Source organism: Petaurus breviceps, unplaced genomic scaffold (assembly GCF_028583685.1).
Source record: "Petaurus breviceps papuanus isolate PSGF00001 unplaced genomic scaffold, PetGlider_PUasm1.0 98, whole genome shotgun sequence".
Classification (NCBI taxonomy): Eukaryota; Metazoa; Chordata; class Mammalia; order Diprotodontia; family Petauridae; genus Petaurus; species Petaurus breviceps.
This window is the reverse complement of record NW_027187460.1, coordinates 16,181,038-16,201,083: the sequence shown is the minus strand read 5'-3', so window position 1 is coordinate 16,201,083 and position 20,046 is coordinate 16,181,038. Positions and strand designations below refer to the sequence as shown.

The 20,046-nt window shown below is 40.3% G+C and overlaps 1 long non-coding RNA gene across 1 annotated transcript in view; it reads left to right on the top strand.

Moving 5' to 3' along the window:
• Window positions 1-12,910: 12,910 nt before the first annotated feature.
• Window positions 12,911-20,046, top strand: part of LOC138155951 (uncharacterized) — a 47,478-nt gene continuing 40,342 nt past the window's right edge. The window contains exon 1 of the long non-coding RNA XR_011167036.1: window positions 12,911-13,459. This is a non-coding gene — a long non-coding RNA (uncharacterized lncRNA). The remainder of the gene's footprint in view (window positions 13,460-20,046) is intronic.

Here is a 20,046-nt window from a genome sequence, read left to right as displayed (position 1 = left end):
TCTATCTATCTATCTATCTATCTATCTATCTATCTATCTATCTATCTATCTATCTATCTACCTATCTACCTATCTATCTGTGTATTGTAGTGCAGAGATTTGGGCTTAGAGTTAAGAAACTTGGGATTTAGTCCTGGCTTAGGCTAGTTCTGTGATTATACACAAGTAATTTTATCTCAGAGGTACAGTTTCTTCATCTACACTACTCATCTCATGCAGTTGTTGCAAAGAATGAACTACATCTACATAAATTGCTATTATACTAATGTATAATAAAATACAATATAAAATAAAATATAATTCCATTATAACACATTGGCCTCTTCAGATTATTAGCCTTCTGCCTCCCTATTGCATTATGTTTCAGGAGGAAGGGTATTGGAGAGACTTAGGGCAGAAAAAATAGAATAGGCTTTTGTTAGAATAGTTACTTTTGTTCCTTTTTATTTTTCCTTCCCTTCCCACTGAAGGACTGGAGACTGGACTCACATCACTTGTTTCTTTAGGTTAGGAGAGGAGGAAATTCCCCTCTCTCTCCAGCCTGGGGGGATTGCAGTGATTTGAATCCTTAAGTAGAGAGAGTATGATAGAAAGCCAAGATGAAAGAGGAAGAAAATATATCCCCATCTTCTTAAGAAGAGTGATGGGGTTTATGATGAAGATGAAGTGAACAGAGATATATACAGCCTTTGAAGAAAGTTTCTCTGCTAAGCAGCCATGGCATGCTGGCTCTTGCTCTCTGGCGCCACCTACTGGAACTTTTCAGGATTCAGTCAACTCAATCCAATTCAGCCCCGTTCCATGGACCGTAAATGCACAGGTGGAAAGGACCTTAAAGGTCCAATCACCTCATTTTACAGATGAGGAAACCGAGGCCCAGAAGGTTTATGTGAATTTCCAAACACCACAGAGGTAGCCAGCATCAGGGGTGAGTTTTGAATCTAAGTTCTTGGACTTCCTAACAGGGACACTGTGTCATGCAGCCTTCTTTTTAATCCTCTAACCTCTATCAAGCTTGTGCTACATTCAGTTCAGGACACTATGCTGAATCAGAGGAATACAAAGATGGAAAAATTAATGTAATTCCTGTCCACAAAAAGCTTGCAATTTAATGAAGGAGTGGTAGATACAGAATTACAGAATTTCAGAGCAGCAAGGGAGCAGCCAGCTAACCCAACATGTACCTGAATCAGTGATAGGAAGCATACATTTCCAATACACAAAGATCTTATCAAGTGGATAAAGATCTTAATAATTTATATTGTTCAATCAATCATGTCCAACTCTCTGTGACCCTGTGAATCATAGCATACCAATGCTGTGTACAGAGTTTTTTTTGGCAAAGATACCGAAGTGGTTTGCCATTTCCTTCTTCAGTGAAACTCAAGTCTTTAAGATCTGAATTCAAATCTGGCCTCAGACACTCAGCAACTGTGTGACTCTAGGCAAGTCACTCAACCTCTATTTGCCTTAATTCACTGAAGGAGGAAATGGCAAATTGATCCAGTGTCTTTGCTAAGAAAACTACATGGACAGCATTGGTGTGTAATGGTCCACAGGATCAGCAAGAGTTGAACGATACTGAAATACTAAGCAACAATGACAGCAACTTCCTGACTCCAGGTCAATCACTGTCCAATGAGTCACCCAGATGCCTCCAATATAGCTAATAATAAATGTGCATATGCATGTGTAGTACCTGCTCTGAGATAAGTATCCCAACTCCCACTTGAACTGTGGGAGAAGGGTCCCCAAAGCTTGGCTCCTATGTCTCCTCAGAATTCTAGGGATAATGCCTATTGTTGCTATTTATGATCATGAGTGGACTATCCCATAGCCAGAATTAAGTAGCTTTTAGAAAGGTATATTTACTAAGGTGATGTAGTAAGAGTAGTTGGTACAAAACATCTCAAGAATCTGACACACTCTCAAATCAGTGTATACGAGGCTAGTGGAAAGTGAGCTAAGGCATAGAGATCACATGTGACGATAAAGGGTAATTCAAGCCTCTTGGAAGTTCCTTTCAATGGTATCCTCAAATGTGCCACGTAGTTTTGACATCTTTTTCTGTTGGACACTTTGTAGGACTGTGAATCTGCATTCAGTCTCTCCTTAGCTCAGAATGCAGGCATATCTATCAGCTATTAGATTTTTGTTTTAATTTCATATTTCCTCATATTCCCAGCACCTCTTCTCTTCTGCTCAATCTTTCAAATTTCACTGATGAGTTTCTTAGCATTCACATCACATCTGCTGCTTTCAGTATCCTGGAATGTAGTTCGCCTGGGTCTGAACTCATCGACTTGAACTCTGGAGTCTAGGTGACCAAACTCATTGAAGATAACTTTGGCACTCTTACCATCCCCTCCTTTATCTTGAATTTCAAGTCCCTGTTCATGACTTTTGCTTTATCCTTCTCAGTCCAAACATTGTTGTCCTTGGAAGAGAAACCTAAAATAAAATAAAAAAACTGGCTAGTTTTGCCTCACCTATCATTATCATTCTATTATGAGTGAGCCACTCTCTGATTATCTTACCTCCAACATACCTATATAGATGAATATTCATAGGAAGGCAGGTTGTGGTGCAATGATCTAGTGTTGGGGAGACCTGAGCCCATGTACGTTCTCTGTCACTTACTAACTTGACCCAGGCCAAGTCATTTAAAAACAAAACAAAACAAAACAAAAACTTCAGTTTGGCTCAATTTCCTCAACTAGAAAATGGGGATAATAATAGTACTTCTCAGGAATGTTATGAAGATCAAATGAAATTTTATGGATATGTATGTGTATGTGTGTATGTGTATTTTATGTGTATGTGTATATGTGCATGTGTACATGTACGTGTAGTGTATGTGTATATACATATATACCTACATACACACATTCATGTAGACATGCACATACACATATCTACAATACATACACACATACACACACATGCATGCATACACACATAAACACTTAGCACAGTGCCTGGCAATTAGTAGGTGCTGTATAAATGCTTATTCCCTTCCCTTCTCCCCCTTATTCAACAAACTTCTTTCTTTTGCCCTTCCATTTATTGTTGGCCGCAGCTCATTCCAGGCAATCGCTTTCCTGACACAATTTTGAAAGAATCACGCTCATCTTTTTGTGTTCTTTCTAGGTTGTTGGCCCCTGTCCTATCTTAGGATAATGGAATCTTAGATTTAGAGCTAAAAGGTATCTTGGAGGTCAACGAGTACAATCCCCCTTGTTTAGCAAATGAGAAGACAGAGGCCAAGACAGGTTAAATGCTTTGCTCTACGTTGTGCAAGTCCTCACCGTTAGAGTTAGAATTCCGGTCGAGGTCATTTTTACACCTAATTCAGCATTCTTTTGTCTGTATTATTTTCTCAAATTCTCACCCTCACCAAAAAAAGAACAAAACCAAACTACACAACCCCCCTCTCCCAAACACACACTCACAAAATAAAAACAAACTAAATTGGTTCATTTATTTCCTGTCTCCTTAAACAAATTCATTTTTTTTTTCTCATCAGAAGCATTTCTTTTGTGGAAAGAACATGGGAAAAGGAGATAAGAAGTGAGGGGTTTGAAGCCTGACATTGCTCGCCAAGGGCTGTAAGTCTCTCCATTTCTGGGCTTCATATCTCACATCTGTAACATGAAGCAATGGAACAATTGATCTCTAAGGACCTTTCCACCTCCAAACCCATGGTCCTCTAATCCTATAACATGTACATCCAGAAATAAGCATGGTGTTATGATGAATGGGATAAGGACAAAAGAAAGATATAAATAAACTGGTCTCAGAAAACTGGTCCTCAGAGGAGGACGAGATCATTTTACAGCTGAGGGCAAAAGAGTAGCTAGTTCAGGACAGTCCTCATGGAGGACTCAGTGCTAGACCTTGAAGGAATAGGTTTGAGTTCTATGCATGGGAAGTTCCAAGGCCTATAATTGCATGGAAGTTTATGGTTTTCAAAGTGGTTCATCTGTTCATAAGATTTTGAGCAGGAAGGGTCAGAAGGACCTTGGGGATCATTTAGTCCAACATTTTTATTTTATATTTGGGGATTTTGAGGCCCAGAGATATTCAGTGATTTGCCCAAAGTTACACAGATTATAAGGAGCTGTGTTAGGATTCAAGTTTATTCATTGATCCATGGAACAAATATTGCTATGTGCCAGGCATTTCCTTTGGTCTCTTGCTTCTTTTTACTCTTGGCAATGTGGTTGCCTTCATCTGAACATACACAATCTGTTGTCATTTTACCTCTCCCTCCACTAGCAAATCCCACTTTCTTCCTGATCTTCACTGTGACCTCTGATCCCTCCATTCTTCATTTTTCTCTTAGGCCATCATCTCTGCCCTGGCTGCATTCTCTTTCCTTCCCTAGCTTTACCATTTGGTGAACCACTCCAGTTCTACACACTGTCCTCTTCTCTTGAGTCTCTTGTCCTTTAATCCTGTTGAAGATCTTGCCTTTCCAAACCCAAGCTTTGAATTAATATTGCCATTTACTACCTTCTCCCTTGGCACACACTGTTGAACAATGTTGGAGGAAATCATGGAACCATGCTGACTGGGTCCACTATGAATTTAAGCTACGTGGTCTACTGCACCCTCATTGAGGTAAGGCAATACTTTTATACCTCCCTAATTGATTCATTGCCCCATTCACCACAGCAGCTTTTCTAAATCTCTTCATCCTTAAATACCCCACACATCCCTGTTTCATTACCCTCTTAGCTGAGAAACATCCCCCATATATTTCACTAATAATAATTAAGCCATTCTCAAGAGAGCTCCATCTTCTCCTTTCTTCCTCATTTCACATCACTCAGATACCTTCCCCTGATTTTTCTCCCTTTATTTCTTTTTCACATGAGCAGGCGACCCTTCCTTGCTAAAGCATACCCCTCTATACATGTGAATGATTCCATTCCATTCCATCTTCTCCAACAGATTTATTCTTCCATCATCCCTACTCTCACTAAGATTCAATTACTCCCTGTCTGCTGGCTGCTTCCCTTCTGTCTACAAACATGCATATACATGTCTCCCCCATCCACAAACAACCTTTGCTTGATCCATCCATCTCTAATAGCTTTTGTCTAATATCTTTCCTCCCTTCTGTGGTTAAATTTCTTGGGAAGGCCATCTATAACAGGTGCCTCCACTTCCCTTTTTTCTTCATCCTCTTCTTAACTCTTTGCAGTCTGGCTTCCAACCTCATAAAACAAAAAGGGTGAACTGCAGCAAAGCTTTCTATTTAATGAGTGAATACTTATTAGGCTCAGAGGAACCTTGAGCCTGGGAGGGGGTCATATTCCATTAACACTTCTCCCTCTAGTTCCTTCTCTTTTCACATTAGCTTAAATGCAAATGTCACACTGTGCTATGTAAGGGAGTCCAGAGATCCTGGCTCCTTTCCCATATCTGGCAGGGTCAGTGAGAAGAATTCATTTTCAGAAAGAAATGTCCTGACATGCTCAGTGTGTTTTCTTTACAAGAAAGAAAAAAAAAAGACCAAAACACTCAAAACACCCTGTGCAAGGTTAATTAGTATATAAACATTCGGTTTTATTTTCTATTGAGTATGACTGAGAAAATAAATAATTGTTAAGAATGCCAAGTTATGGGGCTGTAATTGAACATAGTGCCAGATATTACCCCTCAGCAGCTCGAAGGTGGGAGCAATTGATTATGCAAATCCATGAACACAAAGGTGAAAATAGGTCTGGAAAGAGCACTAGATTTTTAGTCAGACTTCAAACCCTACTTTTGTCATTACTAATTATGTGGCTTTGGCTTAGTCATTTAACTTCTTGGGCCTCAGTTTCCCCATCTGTACTTATGGCCTCTAAGGTCCATTTTAGCTCTAGATCATGTTCCTAGGGGCTTCTTACACAAATGGCCATAGGACAGACTGGTTAGCTCCAGAGAGGAAATCTTTTCCTGCAAGTATTCCTTGACTACTTCACCCCACCCTGATCTTATTTCTTCTATCAACTCTGGTAACATTTACCTGAAAAATACCCTGAAATTAATTCTGGTCTTGGTTCTATCATTGATTCACTATGACCATAGGCAGCTTACTTTCCATTTTGGGGCCTCAGTCTCTGTTCTTACCGTACTTCCTCTGTAAAATGAGGTCATTAGAATAGATGTCCTCTTGGGTCTCCACCCCCTCTAAAGTTTTATGACTTAACTAGAGATCTTTTATTTAGTGCCTATAGTGTGAAGAACACTGTGCTAGCACAATGGGAAAGTACAAAGTTTAGATAAAATGTTTTCCCTACCCTCATGGAGCATATGGTTTAATGGAAACAAAACATACATAAGTAATAATAGCAATAATACATAGTATCATGCAGTAAGTACATTAAAGGGTTGCAAAGCAAATTGCTGTATGAGGTTGGAAGAGGGAACCACTTCAGTTTTAGGTAGGAAGGAGTTGCACAATAGGAAGAGGTAGGTTGTCAGGGTAATTTCCTTTGGGTTTCTATCAGTAGGGATATTTAACCCAAAAGGTATCCAGTTGAGGGATTTCCATAGAAGTGCCACAAGAGGACCCAGGCATCTTTAAAGATAGCCAGCCAATGTCTGGTTTCAAGCCCTTGGTCCCAACTTGGCATTTATGTCAAGCCTAGATTTTGATTGAATACCTTTCCACTTGGCCACTTAGAAATAACAGAAGACATTTTAAAAATACATTTGAAGGATGCAAAGTGCTTTGCACACATTTATGATCTCATCTGATACAACAATACTGAAAAGCAGGGAGTGCAAGTCTTAATAGAGTTTCACATATAGAAAGGATAGTAGGAAATATCTAGTTCATCTCTCACTCCCTTTTTACAAGTACAGAAGATGAGACTCAGAGAGGAGCATATTAGGATGATAGGATGTGAGTTCTGGAAAAAGTCTGGTACAGTGGAGAGAGGATGCAGATTCAAATCATGCCTCTATCGTTTTTTTGCTAGCTATATGATTTCAGGATAGTCACTTAGCACCCTGTGAGGCATCTGAATACAGTAATCAGGAGACTGGAGTTGGTGGCCTCAGATGTACCTTCCAACTCTTGAATAATAATCCTATGACCTTTAGTTTGCATATAGTCAAAGCCTTTCATTTTACTGATAAGAAAACTGAAGCCCAAATAGCTTAAATTACTTGCCCTAAATTTTGCCAGTTTTAGGTAGCTGATCTAAGATTTTACCTCAGATTCTCTACTTTAAATTAGTCTTCCTTCCGCTATGTTACAAACATTTACCTGGTCACCTTGTACTTTGGATGGATATTATCTTCATTCTCTCCCATGAATTTATCTGATGCCCGAAGCCATAGATGAAGTCACTTGGAGACCCAGCAAGCTGAGATAAGGAATGTTGGAAGAGTAAGTCGGTTGTGAAAGGAATAGAGAAAGAAAGAAGAATTACTGGGAAAAAAAGTTTATAGGTTTTTGGAAGTATAAATCATCGGAAATAAAAAAAAAAACTATTGTAGATCATTCCTTCATCAATTTATCCAGCAAACATTTATTTTCTACTGGGTACAGAGAATTGCCCTAAGAACTTGGGGTGATAAGATGAGGTCCCGGATTTGGAATCAAGATCAATATCTAGGTTGGATACTTATCAGTTGTTTAACCTTGAGTAAGTCCTTCCATCTAAGGAATGCTGGTAAATGGTTAACAACTGGCTCTCCAAACACACACACACACACACACACACACACACACACGTACATGACACACTTTTAAGTTTAATCTACATTATTAACATTCCCCCCCCATCATTTTCTTAAGTCTAAAGGATCAACGAGACAAATCAAACCCTGATTTGTATTGTTTTCTGTTTTCTAGCCCATAGTGAAATATTTAACAATCACCTGATTCCAGCATCACCCTGAGACTTGACCACCCTGTGGCTCAGCTGCCTTATTATTAAACTCAGGGGGATTTCAGGGGCCAGGTTGGACTAGATTATCCCTTAGATTTCTTCCAGCTTTCCTCCTATGATTGTCTGACATCTAGTTTCAAAATCTATAAAATTGGGCCTTTATTTATATTTCCTCTCACGCAAAAGTATTTTGAAGATCAAATGGGATTATCTAGCAGACCCATAAAACTTTCTCTCAACCATCACTGTTAGCGCTTGGGAAACACTGATTGTGTACTCTCTTAGCACAGGGAAAATGTCCCATTTATCTTTGTGTCTCACTGAGTGTCTTATAAGAATAACTCACCGATAATTATAAAGAGACAGCATGCAATAATGGCAAGACACAGCATCATAGACATGATAGGACTTCAGAGTTCATCTGCTCTAAAACTCCCATTTGGCTGATGAAGAAAGCGAACCTCTGAGACATTAAGTACCTTACCCAAGCTTATCAAGGGAGTAATTAGAGGGGCTAAGATTGAAACCAGAGATCTCTGACTAAATCCAAGGCTCTTTCCTCTGTCTCACACTGCTTCCCAGAATCAGAAGACCTGGGTTTGAATCCTAGTTCTGCTAATTTATTCCTTGTGTTATAGTAGACAATTTGCTTAATTAATGCCTCTGAGCCTAACTTTCCTCATCTGCAAAATAGGGTTTTAGACTAGAAATACTATGAAGACTTGTCCATATCCATGGTCCTGTGTTCTTTCCATTATTCTGGGCTGTTCCTATTCATGCCTATTCTTATTAGGCACTTGGCAAGGTATGAAGATAAATGACTTTGTTCTTTGTACTTACAGAGTGTACAATCAGTGTTTTGCAATAGTGCATGACCCTGGTCAATCCAGGCAACCCATTATGCTTCACTCTCCTCACCTATGAAATAAGGATAATGCTATTTGCTGTACCAACATCAATTGTTGTGAGGAAAGCAGTTTGTAAGCCCTATAGTGCTATATAAAAAAAGGAATAAAGCATTTCTCTCAGCACTCTTGTGTAAGTGTGATTATCTCCATAGGTATCACTAGGAATGTTTTTCACCTGGGGGAAATATACAGTTGGAGGGGAGAGAAATGAGGCAGCAAATGCTTTGCAGAAGATGGTCAGAAGAGATGACAATGAAGAGGACAGTCTAAGGTGGTGGAGGGAGAAGACCATCTCTTCTTCCTCCTCCCTCACCTTTCTCCAATCCATACCCCACTCCCTTTCCTTCTCTTCCATATTGCCTCAGGGTGGAGGTCAGTGGAGGACTCCTACAGGCAAGGGACAATGGTCATTGAACCACAATAGGAAAGGAACACTCACCTCCCACCTCTAAAGCCTATGGGAAAGGCATCTTCCAATTGTTAGTTCCTGGAATAAAGTTTCTTCCCTCCTAACCTAGAGGATTAGAAAATTAGAATTCAGAGAGGTGAATTCATTTATCCACAGTCATACAACTAGTGAATGTCAGAGCTGCAGGCTGGAATTATGGTTATTGTGGCTTCATTTTTTAAAATTTATTTCAAATTCCATGCTCTCTTTATGAAAACACACCATTTAGAACAGTGTATTACACCTAGTAAGTACTTCAATGGTCATTGAATGGTAAATGTTAAATCATTATGGCTGGCTCTGAAAAAAGTTTTGAAGGAGATAAAGTGTACCTTCCAGGACCCTCCCTCCCATTGATTCTTCCCTCCCCCTCATACATCACCCATCTCTCTCTCTCTCTCTCTCTCTCTCTCTCTCTTTCACCCTCTCTCTCTCCCTATCTCTCCCCTTGTCCCCAATTCTACATCATCATCATCATCATCATTGTCATCATCATCATTTCTGTCTCTGTGTGTCTCTGTCTTTCCCTCGCTCTTTCTCTCTCTCTCCCTCTACAGTTTTGTGACCAAATGTTCAAATTTTCTATGGGCCAGAGGCAGGAGTCCAACTCCATGGGGAGAGTTCAGATGGGTGGATAACTTATGTAAACTATGTAATAAAAGCAGGTCTCCCAGCAAGGATTGTTTTCTTTTCTTTTCCCACTGTTGGTCATAAGGGCCCCCTTTGGAAGGGGTAAGTTTCATAAGAAGTCATATGTAGATGAGAACCTCTGGTATTAGGCTACTAAAAGACTCCACCAGAGAGACAGAAAGTCTGTTGCTTCAGCGCCTGAATGGGGTAAGGGCCTGATGGGGTCTGGGGCTTGGGGAGGGATATTTTTGGAACGAGAAGTGAAACTTAAGAGACTAGCTTATGAGACAGAGCTATGGCAACTCAGTTTTCATTAACCCTGCATGTGCTACAATGCTGAAAGACTGTGTAATATTAAGAAAAATGGGTTGGGGTGGGGCAGGGGTGAGCTCTAGTTTTGCCATTTACCATCCAAGTGACTTTGGAGAAAATTATTTCACCACACTGGGACTCAGTTTCTTCAACTGTTAAATTGTTGGAGCAGCTAATCCCTAAATCCCATTTATTCCTTTAACAATTTACCTTCTCTATCCCACTCTTTATTTTTTTTTTTTGCTTTTTGGAGGGGGGAGGGCAGAGCAATTGGGGTTAAGTGGCTTGCCCAAGGTCACAGGGCTAGTAAGTGTTAAGTATCTGAGGCTGTATTTGAACTCAGGTCCTCCTGACCCCAGTCCTGGTGCTCTATTTACCACCCCCTAAATACAATTCTAATGCTAACATCCTATGGGATCATAGAATCATAGATGCAGAACTGAAAGTCAAGCCCCTCATTTTACTGACAAAAATCCTGAGGTCCCAAGACGTTAAGTGACTTGTCCAAAGTCACACAGTTACTAAATGACAAAGGGTGAATTTTAACCCAGGTCCTCTGAACTCTGTCCATTACTCTTTCTACTGTATTACCCTTTCTTTTTGTGTTCCATGGTCTATGTTAGATAGATAACATGGTGCAATAGAGAGAAAACTGAACTTAGAACTTGAAGTCACAGAATCTGAGTTCAAATCCCAGCTCTGACCCTCAGTTTCTTCATCTGTTATATAAGAGTTCTGGACACTATGACCTCTAAGGTTGATTCCAGTTTGGGTTTTATGGTCATAAATCTAAAAGGTTTTTCCCATTTTGACACTAGTTTCTAAAACTATTTCTCAGCTCTGGCATTCAATATTCTATGAAAGACAACCTGGAGTGAGGAACTTAAAATCAGGAACACTTGGGTTTGAATTCTACCTCTGAAAAATTATAAGCTGTGTCTCTATGGGCAATTCATTTAGTTTCTCTGAATCTCAATTTTTTCATTAGTAAAATGGGGATGATAGTTTCCCTCACAGGATTGGCTCAAATGAAGTAGTGCATATAAATGAGTTTGCAAAAATGAAAACACTATATAAATGTCATTGCTTTGTCATATTTTAAATCTGTTTTATATTTCTAAGTCTCTTCTAGCCCTAAAATTCTATGTCCGGTGTTTTAATGTCCTTTCTAGCTCAGATATTCTGTGTTTTAAATTTAAGTCCCTTAGTGTTCTAACATCCCATTTATTTCAACAAATACAGCTTCCTTTCCTACCCTTCCTTACCCTGTGTCTTCCTCTTCCTCAGTGAGTCATAGTTGGGCCCGAGCCTATGTAGCTGTACCCACAGAAGAGGATGCTGGGGGATTGGAGAATGAGGGAGGAAACAATGAATGTAAGGGAGGTTACTTAGGATGTTACCATCCCTAGCAGGAAGTGATACAGCACATGGTTAATGCACAAGTTTGGGAAGAAGAAACAAAATTAAAGGAGCCTGAGAACAAAGATAGATTTTTCTCTTGGAAATGGCCCATGGCCCATCATGCTTTGGAGACCCATGTCTCCTATACTTGTTAATGTAAAGCAGAATCAGGAGCTTATGTAGACTCAAGTCTTGCCCAAGGGAGTGAGAATGTGGGTTGTGTGGGAATAAAAGAGGCTCTCCATTGGGAGTTAGCAAGGACCTAGAGTTTCCATATAGTCAGTACTGTATCTAAATGACCAACATTGGCATCACTCTGCTCAATAGGGGGAAACAGAGATTTGAAGCTAGATACCTAAACTGTGTCCTTTAAGTGAATGTATTTTCCTCTTCAGCCTATAGACTTAAGGTTTTGAGGGCTGTTTGGTCTGGGAGGATCTGTGAACACCCAGCCCTTGTAATGTGCCTTTTTATTTTTTAACACAGTATCATCCCCTCCCCCTTTCTTATATGGTTATAAGTCAATATCTGTTAAATAAATTTAAGTAACTCACATTTTTATAGCACTTTAAGACAAGTTGGAATGAGTGCACAGAGGTAACCAGCTCTCTGAGAAGCTTAGAGTTTTTTTTATTTCCCTAAATCACCCTTAAGAGCTGTATACAATGTATATCTGCAAGGGTAGCCATGGAAATGTCAGCCCCTTGCCTTTATCAATGAATCAGTGAGGTCAGGAAACTGGATAGCAGTGCCTTCAACAACCTAAATATTTATGATGTGCCTACTGTGTACAATATAACACAATGATATTATACTACAATATAACACAATATAACCAGTTTGACCATTATGACAGGTCTTTTGGCACTTAGGGTTGAACAATGGCTTGGATTACTGAATGGACATCTAACAGTGAATTCAGAATTTTCACAGGTCATGTTAATGACTAGAGTGTATTGCCCATTTGGCAGACCAATCCATTTTTAAGTTATCCCTTGTCTTTATCAAGGCCAAAGAAATGGAAATGGCTGCCATGAAAGTTAATCAGGCAGAACATGTGCAAATTACTTGAGATTAAAACATATCTTATAGTGGACATAGCACAGATTTACTGTCAAAAGATTTACATGATACTGGGGAAATCATTTAATTTTTATCAGTTTGTTCATCTGTCAAGTGGGGACATTAATATTCACACTTTCTACCTCACAAGGTTCTGGAGAAGATCATATGTTTTATTAAAAGCTTTGCCATTGTAAAGCTCTATAAAAATGAAAAATTTTGTTGCTGTCATTATCAGTTTCATTATCATTATTGCAACTGTTGCTGCTATCTTTTTGGTTGCTGTTGCTATTTCTGTTGTTGTTGATGATGATGTCTACCGGGAGTAGAAATAAAGTGGTTTCCAGGATTAATGTCTTCACTGTCCAAATTTGTTGTTGTTGAATCATTTTTCAGTCACATCTGACTCTTTATGACCCATGTGGGATTATTTTAGCAAAGATATTGGAGTGGTTTGCTCTTTTCTTTTACAACTCATTTTATAGGTGAGGAAACTAGGGCAATGAGGAAGGGTGAAGTGACTTACCCAGGGTCACACAGCTCATAAATGTCTGAGGCCTGATTTGAACTCAGGAAGATGAGTCTTACTGACTCCAGGCTCTGACACCACCTACGTGTCCCATTTTTCAAATAGGCACCTCATATAGACCTCACTGAGTGCATGCAGCCCACATCTACCTATTCCAATGTAAAGCATCCATCAAGAAACCACTGACTGCCACGCTTGCCTGAGATAAAGCTGCTCCAAGAACGTCACCAAGTTAATGGAACAATTTGCTGACGTTTGGGAACACTTGGCAAAGGTAGGTGATACCTTACGCTTAGTTCTACAGATTTAAGATTCAGCAGAACCTCTTAACTCAGCTGCCTTGTGCCATATCTCCTCCGGGGGTAGGAAGATAAAAATAAAGTTTTGGTTGCTCACTGGAAACACAAATGCTATGTTGTCTCATTTTCTTTGTATCAGTTGCTGTCAGAATGGGTGAACCACTGGCAGCAATATATGAAAGATTAAGAAAACAAAAAGAAAGATTAAGGAACAAAGGAGAAGGGTGCCTTTGGACTGGAGGAGAACAAATGCTATTTCAATTGAAAAAAAAGATGTTGAAGGAATTGACTATTGGTTACTTAGTTTTGATTTAATTCTTAGATCTCTCTCTCTCTCTCTCTCTCTCTCTCTCTCTCTCTCTCTCTCTCTCTCTCTCTATCCATCCATCCATCCATCCACCCATCCACCCATCCATCCATCCATCTATCTATCTATCTATCTATCTATCTATCTATCTATCTATCTATCTATCTATCTATCTATCATCTATTTTTATATACACATATGCATATATAATATGCATATATGTGTATATACATATTATAATAATGGGTTGAGCATTTAGAAGGGGAAGTAATTGTCACTGATGTCAGCATGGGATCATCATGGAATTAGTGGATTGACATCAATTTAAGAGGGTAGTACCTCAGGGATCTGTCCTTGTTCCTGGGTTGCTTAACATTTTTTTTTTAAAGCAATCGGGGTTAAGTGACTTGCTCAAGGCTACAAGGCCAGGTATTTCTGGGTGGGTGCTGAGCGTCTGAGCCCGGATTCGATCCCAGGTCATCCCGCCTCTGGGGCCGGCGCTCTCCCTCGCTGAGCCGCCTGCCCTCCCGTAAGCAATCGGGGTTAGTGACTTGCTCAAGGCTACACGGCCAGGTGTTTCTGGGTGGGTGCTGAGCGTCTGAGCCGGGATTCGATCCCAGGTCATCCTGCCTCTGGGGCCGGCGCTCTCCCTCGCTGAGCCGCGTGGCCGCCCCTAAGCAATCGGGGTTAGTGACTTGCTCAAGGCTACACGGCCAGGTGTTTCTGGGTGGGTGCTGAGCATCTGAGCCGGGATTCGATCCCAGGTCATCCCGCCTCTGGGGCCGGCGCTCTCCCTCGCTGAGCCGCGTGGCCGCCCCTTTGCTTAACATTCTTGTAAAGGCTTGGCTAAAGTGCTTATTATATGTTTCCATTACATAAAGCTGGAGGTATAACTGAACTGCTTGGAGATAGCTTTAGGATGAAGAAAGTTATTGACAAACCAGTCAGGAGTTTTAATCTGGGGTCTATGGACCCCTTCAGGGCCTATGAGCTTGTATGAGAAGAAATTACATATTTATTTCAATATGATTTTGTTTTATGCATTAAAAATGTCCTGCCCTGGAGTCAGGTGGACCTGAGTTCAAATTCGGCCTCAGACACTTACCACAAAAAACTAGCCATGTGATCTTGGGCAAGTCACTTAACCCCAATTGACTTCCAAAAAAGCAAAAAAAAAAAAAGTTCTGAGAAAGGGCCTGTAGATGTCAGTAGGCTATCAGCGGGGGTCCCTGAAACACAAAAATGATGAATATCCTCCGAGCTAGACATTGGGATAAATCTAACAAGATGAAACTTAACAGGGACAAGTGCAACAACAACAATGGCAACACCTAACTCCTGGGGTTGGTTAAAGGATTAAATTAGTTTATATTTGGAAAGAGTTTCGTAAACCATAAAGTGCTATATAAACTCCAGCTATTATTGAGAAGTCTTGCACTTGGATTTTATTTTTATTTTTTTATTTCAAAGTTGTGGTTTTTAAAATTTTTTCCCAGTTTATTTATTTATTTTTAGGTTTGAATATTCATTTCCACAAGATTTTGAGTTATAAATTTTCTCTGCATCTCTCTTCTATCCCCCACCTGAAGACAGCAAGCCTACTGAATACCCCTTTCCCCAATCTGGTCTCTCTTATATCCCACCCTCCCCCCACCATAACTTTCTAGTAGGGCAAGATGGATTCTATACCCCAGCACCTGTATATCTTATTTCACGGTTGCATGTAAAAAAACGATTTTTTAACATTTGTTTTTAAAACTTTGGTTTCCAGATTCTTTCCCTCCTTCCCTCTTCACCCACCCCCACTGGGAAGACAAGCAATTCAATATAGGTTGTACATGTGTAGTTACACAAAGTTTTTCCATAGTAGTTATATTGTGAAAGACTAAGTATATTTCCCTCCATCCTATCCCCCCACTTATTCTATTTTCTACTTTAACGCTGTCTTTTTAAAAGTGTTTGCTTCTAACTACCCTCTCCCCTAATCTGCCCTCCCTTCTGTCATTCCCTCTCTTATCCCTTTCCCCCCTACTTTGCTGTAGGGTAAGATACCCAATTGAGTGTATATGTTATACCTCTTTAAGCCAAATTGTTGTCAGAACTATGAGAAGGGCACCCTTTCTACAGCCACCCAAACCTCTGGAACACTAGTGTTCCTCACCCCAGGACCACCACCCAAGACTGTGAACCAGATGCAAGCAGTTCAAAGCAAGAGCAATTACCCTATAAGTGGTCACTTAGTTCCCCTATGATCTGCAGGCCAGGAACTCTGAAGGCAGCCACCGAGCAGCAGCTGCAGCCACAATGCTGCTGCCACCTGGGGGGTGGGGCAGGGGCCAGACCCGTGCTTTTCTCTCACCCAGTTCCAAAGGAGTTCCCTACTGATCTTTTACTTTTTGGTGTTTATGGATTCAGAAGTTTGGAAACTACCACAACTGCAGGTGATTCATTCTCCTGAAGTGTGCTCCGGCTGGTCTGGGTCCGTGAGGCTCATGTGGGACTGTGCTTGGCTCCCTGCTGGTTCAATAGACCCTTCCTGTAGGCCTACCAGGCTGCCTTCAGTGGGAGATTTGTTTCTCTCTGTCACTTTGTGAGTTCTATAGCTCTAAAACTTTGTTCAGTCATTTTTTAATAGGTATCAGAGGTGTTTAGAGTAGGAACTCCTTTCACTCCACCATCTTTCAACTTAGATTTTAAAATAAACCAATACCACAAATATAAAATGGGGGGAGTCTGACTAGATATAAGTTCATCTGCTTTAGATTTGGGGATTGTAGTGAACTGCAGTTTGGAGATGAGCCAATAGCATAATATGAAGCGCCAAATATAAAACAAAACAGCAAATGTGATCTTGTGCTGAATTAAGAGGTATAGTGTCTAGGCTGAAGGATGTGAAATCACGTGGTAGTCTCCCCTGATCAGATCATATCTGGAATATTTTGTTCGGCTCTGGCTGCTACATCTGAAGCAGGGTATGTATGGGCTTTAGAGAGTATCAAGGGAAGTGAAGGCAACCAGAATCCTAAAGAACTTTGAGATAATGCCATGTGATGCCATGACTCCATTGAGGAACTCAGAGACATTTATGTCAAGAGAAGGGAGGATTTAAGAGCAGCTTGAGAGTTGGCTTCAAGTATTGAAGGGCTGTTTTTTTTTCTCCCATAGAGAACATTTGGGAACAATGGATGGACATCTCAGAGAAGAAAATTTAGCTGTAAGGAAAGCTTTACTAATAATTCGAGTGACCTAAGAGTGGAGTGGGCTGCCTTAGAGGTAGTAGACTCCCTCTCACTTAGATTTATTCTAACAAAATCTAGTTGGATAACCACTTGTAAGACCATTGTGGGGGCAGCAGCAGGCTTCTTGTTTTAGGTATGGTTTGTATTAGATCTTCTCTAAGAGCCTTCCCAGCTCTGAGATTCTGTAGTTCTATAATTTTATTCCTAGGGACAAATGTATAAGATATTTTTTGTTGTTGTTCAGTCATTTTTTCACTCTTGTTTGACTCTTCATGACTCCATTTGGGGTTTTATTGCTAAAGATACTGCAGTGGTTTGTTATTTACTTCTCTAGCTCATTTTACAGATGAGGAAACTGAGGCAAAGAGTGTTAAAGTATTTGCCCAGGATCACACAACCAAGGAGTATCTGAGGCTGCATTTTAACTCAGGAAGATGAATCTTCCTCACTACAGCCACCCAAACCTCTGGCTCACTAGTGTTCCTCACTCCAGGACCACCACCCAAGATTGTGACCCAGATGCAAGCAGTTCAAAGCAAGAGCGATTACCCTATGAGTGGTCGCTTAGTTCCGCTATGATCTGCAGGCCAGGAGCTCTGAAGGCAGCCACCGGGCAGCAGCTGCAGCCACAATGCTGGCACTCTATCCACTGCACCACCTAGCTGCCCCAGAAGACACTACAGAGAGGCAAATTTGGACTTAATATACAAAGGAATATAATTAGAGCTAATGAAAGGACAGTGGGCCATTTTGAGAGAAAGCAGGCTTCTGGAAGTTTCGGTTGACGATTGCATGACAACTAAGTTGGGCTTGTTGTGATGGGGATTCTTGTTTAGGTCCAGGTGTGACTAGGTGACCTTTGAGGTCCTTTTTAGTTCTGATACCACATCCTCAGAACCCGCTACAGCTTTCACTTTCTTCTTCCTCCTGTGGAGAGTCATAGTGGATAGAATAATAATGATGGCTCATATCCATAGGATACTTTGTAAAACCCTTGCCTCAGGACCACCATATTAAATACAGCTAGTATTGTTGCTCTCATTTTGTAAAAGAAACTGAGTCTTCAGAGGAGGGAGGTGAGTTGTCCAAGGACACATAAGTAGAAAGTGGCAGAGTTGGCCCTTATATCCAGGTCACCCAAATCCAAAACAATTCCTCATTTCATCCAATCAGTTGTCAAGTCTTATAATTTCTGCTTCCATCTTGTCTCAGACCTGGTCCCTTGTCTCCATTCTCAGTCCATGATCATCCTAATTCAGGCCCTTATCAGAATTGCAATAGCCTCCTAATTGGTTTTCCTATATCCAACCTCTTCCATCTTCAATCCATCTTCCACAAGCTGACAAACTGATATATATATATATATATATATTTTTTTTTTAAAGCAATCGGGGTTAAGTAACTTGCTCAAGGTTACACGGCCAGTTATTTCTGGGTGTGGTGCTAAGTATCTGAGCCTGGATTTGATCCCCAGGTCATCCCAACCCTGGAGCCGGTGCTCTTACTCACTGAGCCACCTGCCCGCCCCAAACTGATATTTCTAAAGTACAGGGCTGACTGTATCATTGCTTTCCTTTAGAAGTTTCAGCAACTCCTTATCATCCATTGGATAATACGTACACTCCTCTGTTTGATATTTAAAACTTATCATAGTTTAGCTTCCCAGGCTGATTCTGCATCACTCTCCTTTATGCACTATGCATTCAAATTAGGCTTGTCAATCTGATGCTTCCTGCACACAATATTGCATCTTCTATGTATGTATTTGATTGCAGTTTCTTTGCAGACGGCACTCCGTTTCCCATATCTGTGCATTTCCCCTGACTGTACCCCATGACTAAAATGTTTTCTTGTCTCCTTTCCAATTATTAGAAGCCCTGGCTTTCCTCAAGACTCAAGTTAAATACAACCTTCTGCAAGAGGTCTTTTTTGGGATTCCCAGATGCTAGTGGTTTTCCCTTTAACATTATCTTTGGCACAGTGGCTGGCACATAATAGGAGCTTTAAAAATAATTTATTGTTGAGTCATTTCAGTCGTGTCTAGCTCTCTTTGACCCCATTTGGGGTTCTCTTGGCAAAGATACTGGAGTAATTTGCCATTTCCTCCTCCAGCTCATTTATAGATGAGGAACTCATGCATACAGGGTTAAGTGACTTGCCCAGGGTCACAAAGCAATAAGTATCTGAGACCTGATTTGAACCCAGATCCTCCTGATTTTATCTACTGTGCCTGTGCCACTTAGCTAATTGATTACTCTATTAGTATCTTGTAAGTGCCTATTTAGTTGCATTTATCTTTCCATTAGAATGTGAGCTTCTTGAGGGCAGGAACTGTTTCTGCTTTTTTCTATAGGGATAGTACTTTTTAAAGTGTTTACTACAGTGTCTGGAATATAGTAGATGTTTTAATAAATGCTTATAGATTGAATGATTGACTAATGTTTTTTGTCTTTATCTCTGCCTTTTGGTACCATTAGCTCTCTCAGGCTCAGTTCAGGTGACACCATCTATAAGACATATTTCCTCATCTCATTCCCCCGGTTAATAGTGTATTCAAATCCTGAGTTCAAATCCAGCCTCAAACACTTGACACAATTACTAGCCATGTGACTTTGGACAAGTCACTTAATCCCAGTTGCGCTCCAAAAAGCAAAAAAAAAATCATTTTTTATTTATATTTTATATATTTTAATGAATTTTCCTGGTATATGTTGTTTCACCACCTCTTCCAGTAGAATATAAGCTCGCTTTCTTTCTTTCTTCCTTTTTCTTCCTTCCTTCCTTCCTTCCTTCCTTCCTTCCTTCCTTCCTTCCTTCCTTCCTTCCTTCCTTCCTTCCTTCCTGCCTTCCTCCTTCCCTCCCTTTCTTTCTTTCTTTCTTTCTTTCTTTCTTTCTTTCTTTCTTTCTTTCTTTCTTTCTTTCTTTCTTTCTTTCTTCCTTCCTTCCTTCCTTCCTTCCTTCCTTCCTTCCTTTCTTTCTTTCTTTCTTTCTTTCTTTCTTTCTTTCTTTCTTTCTT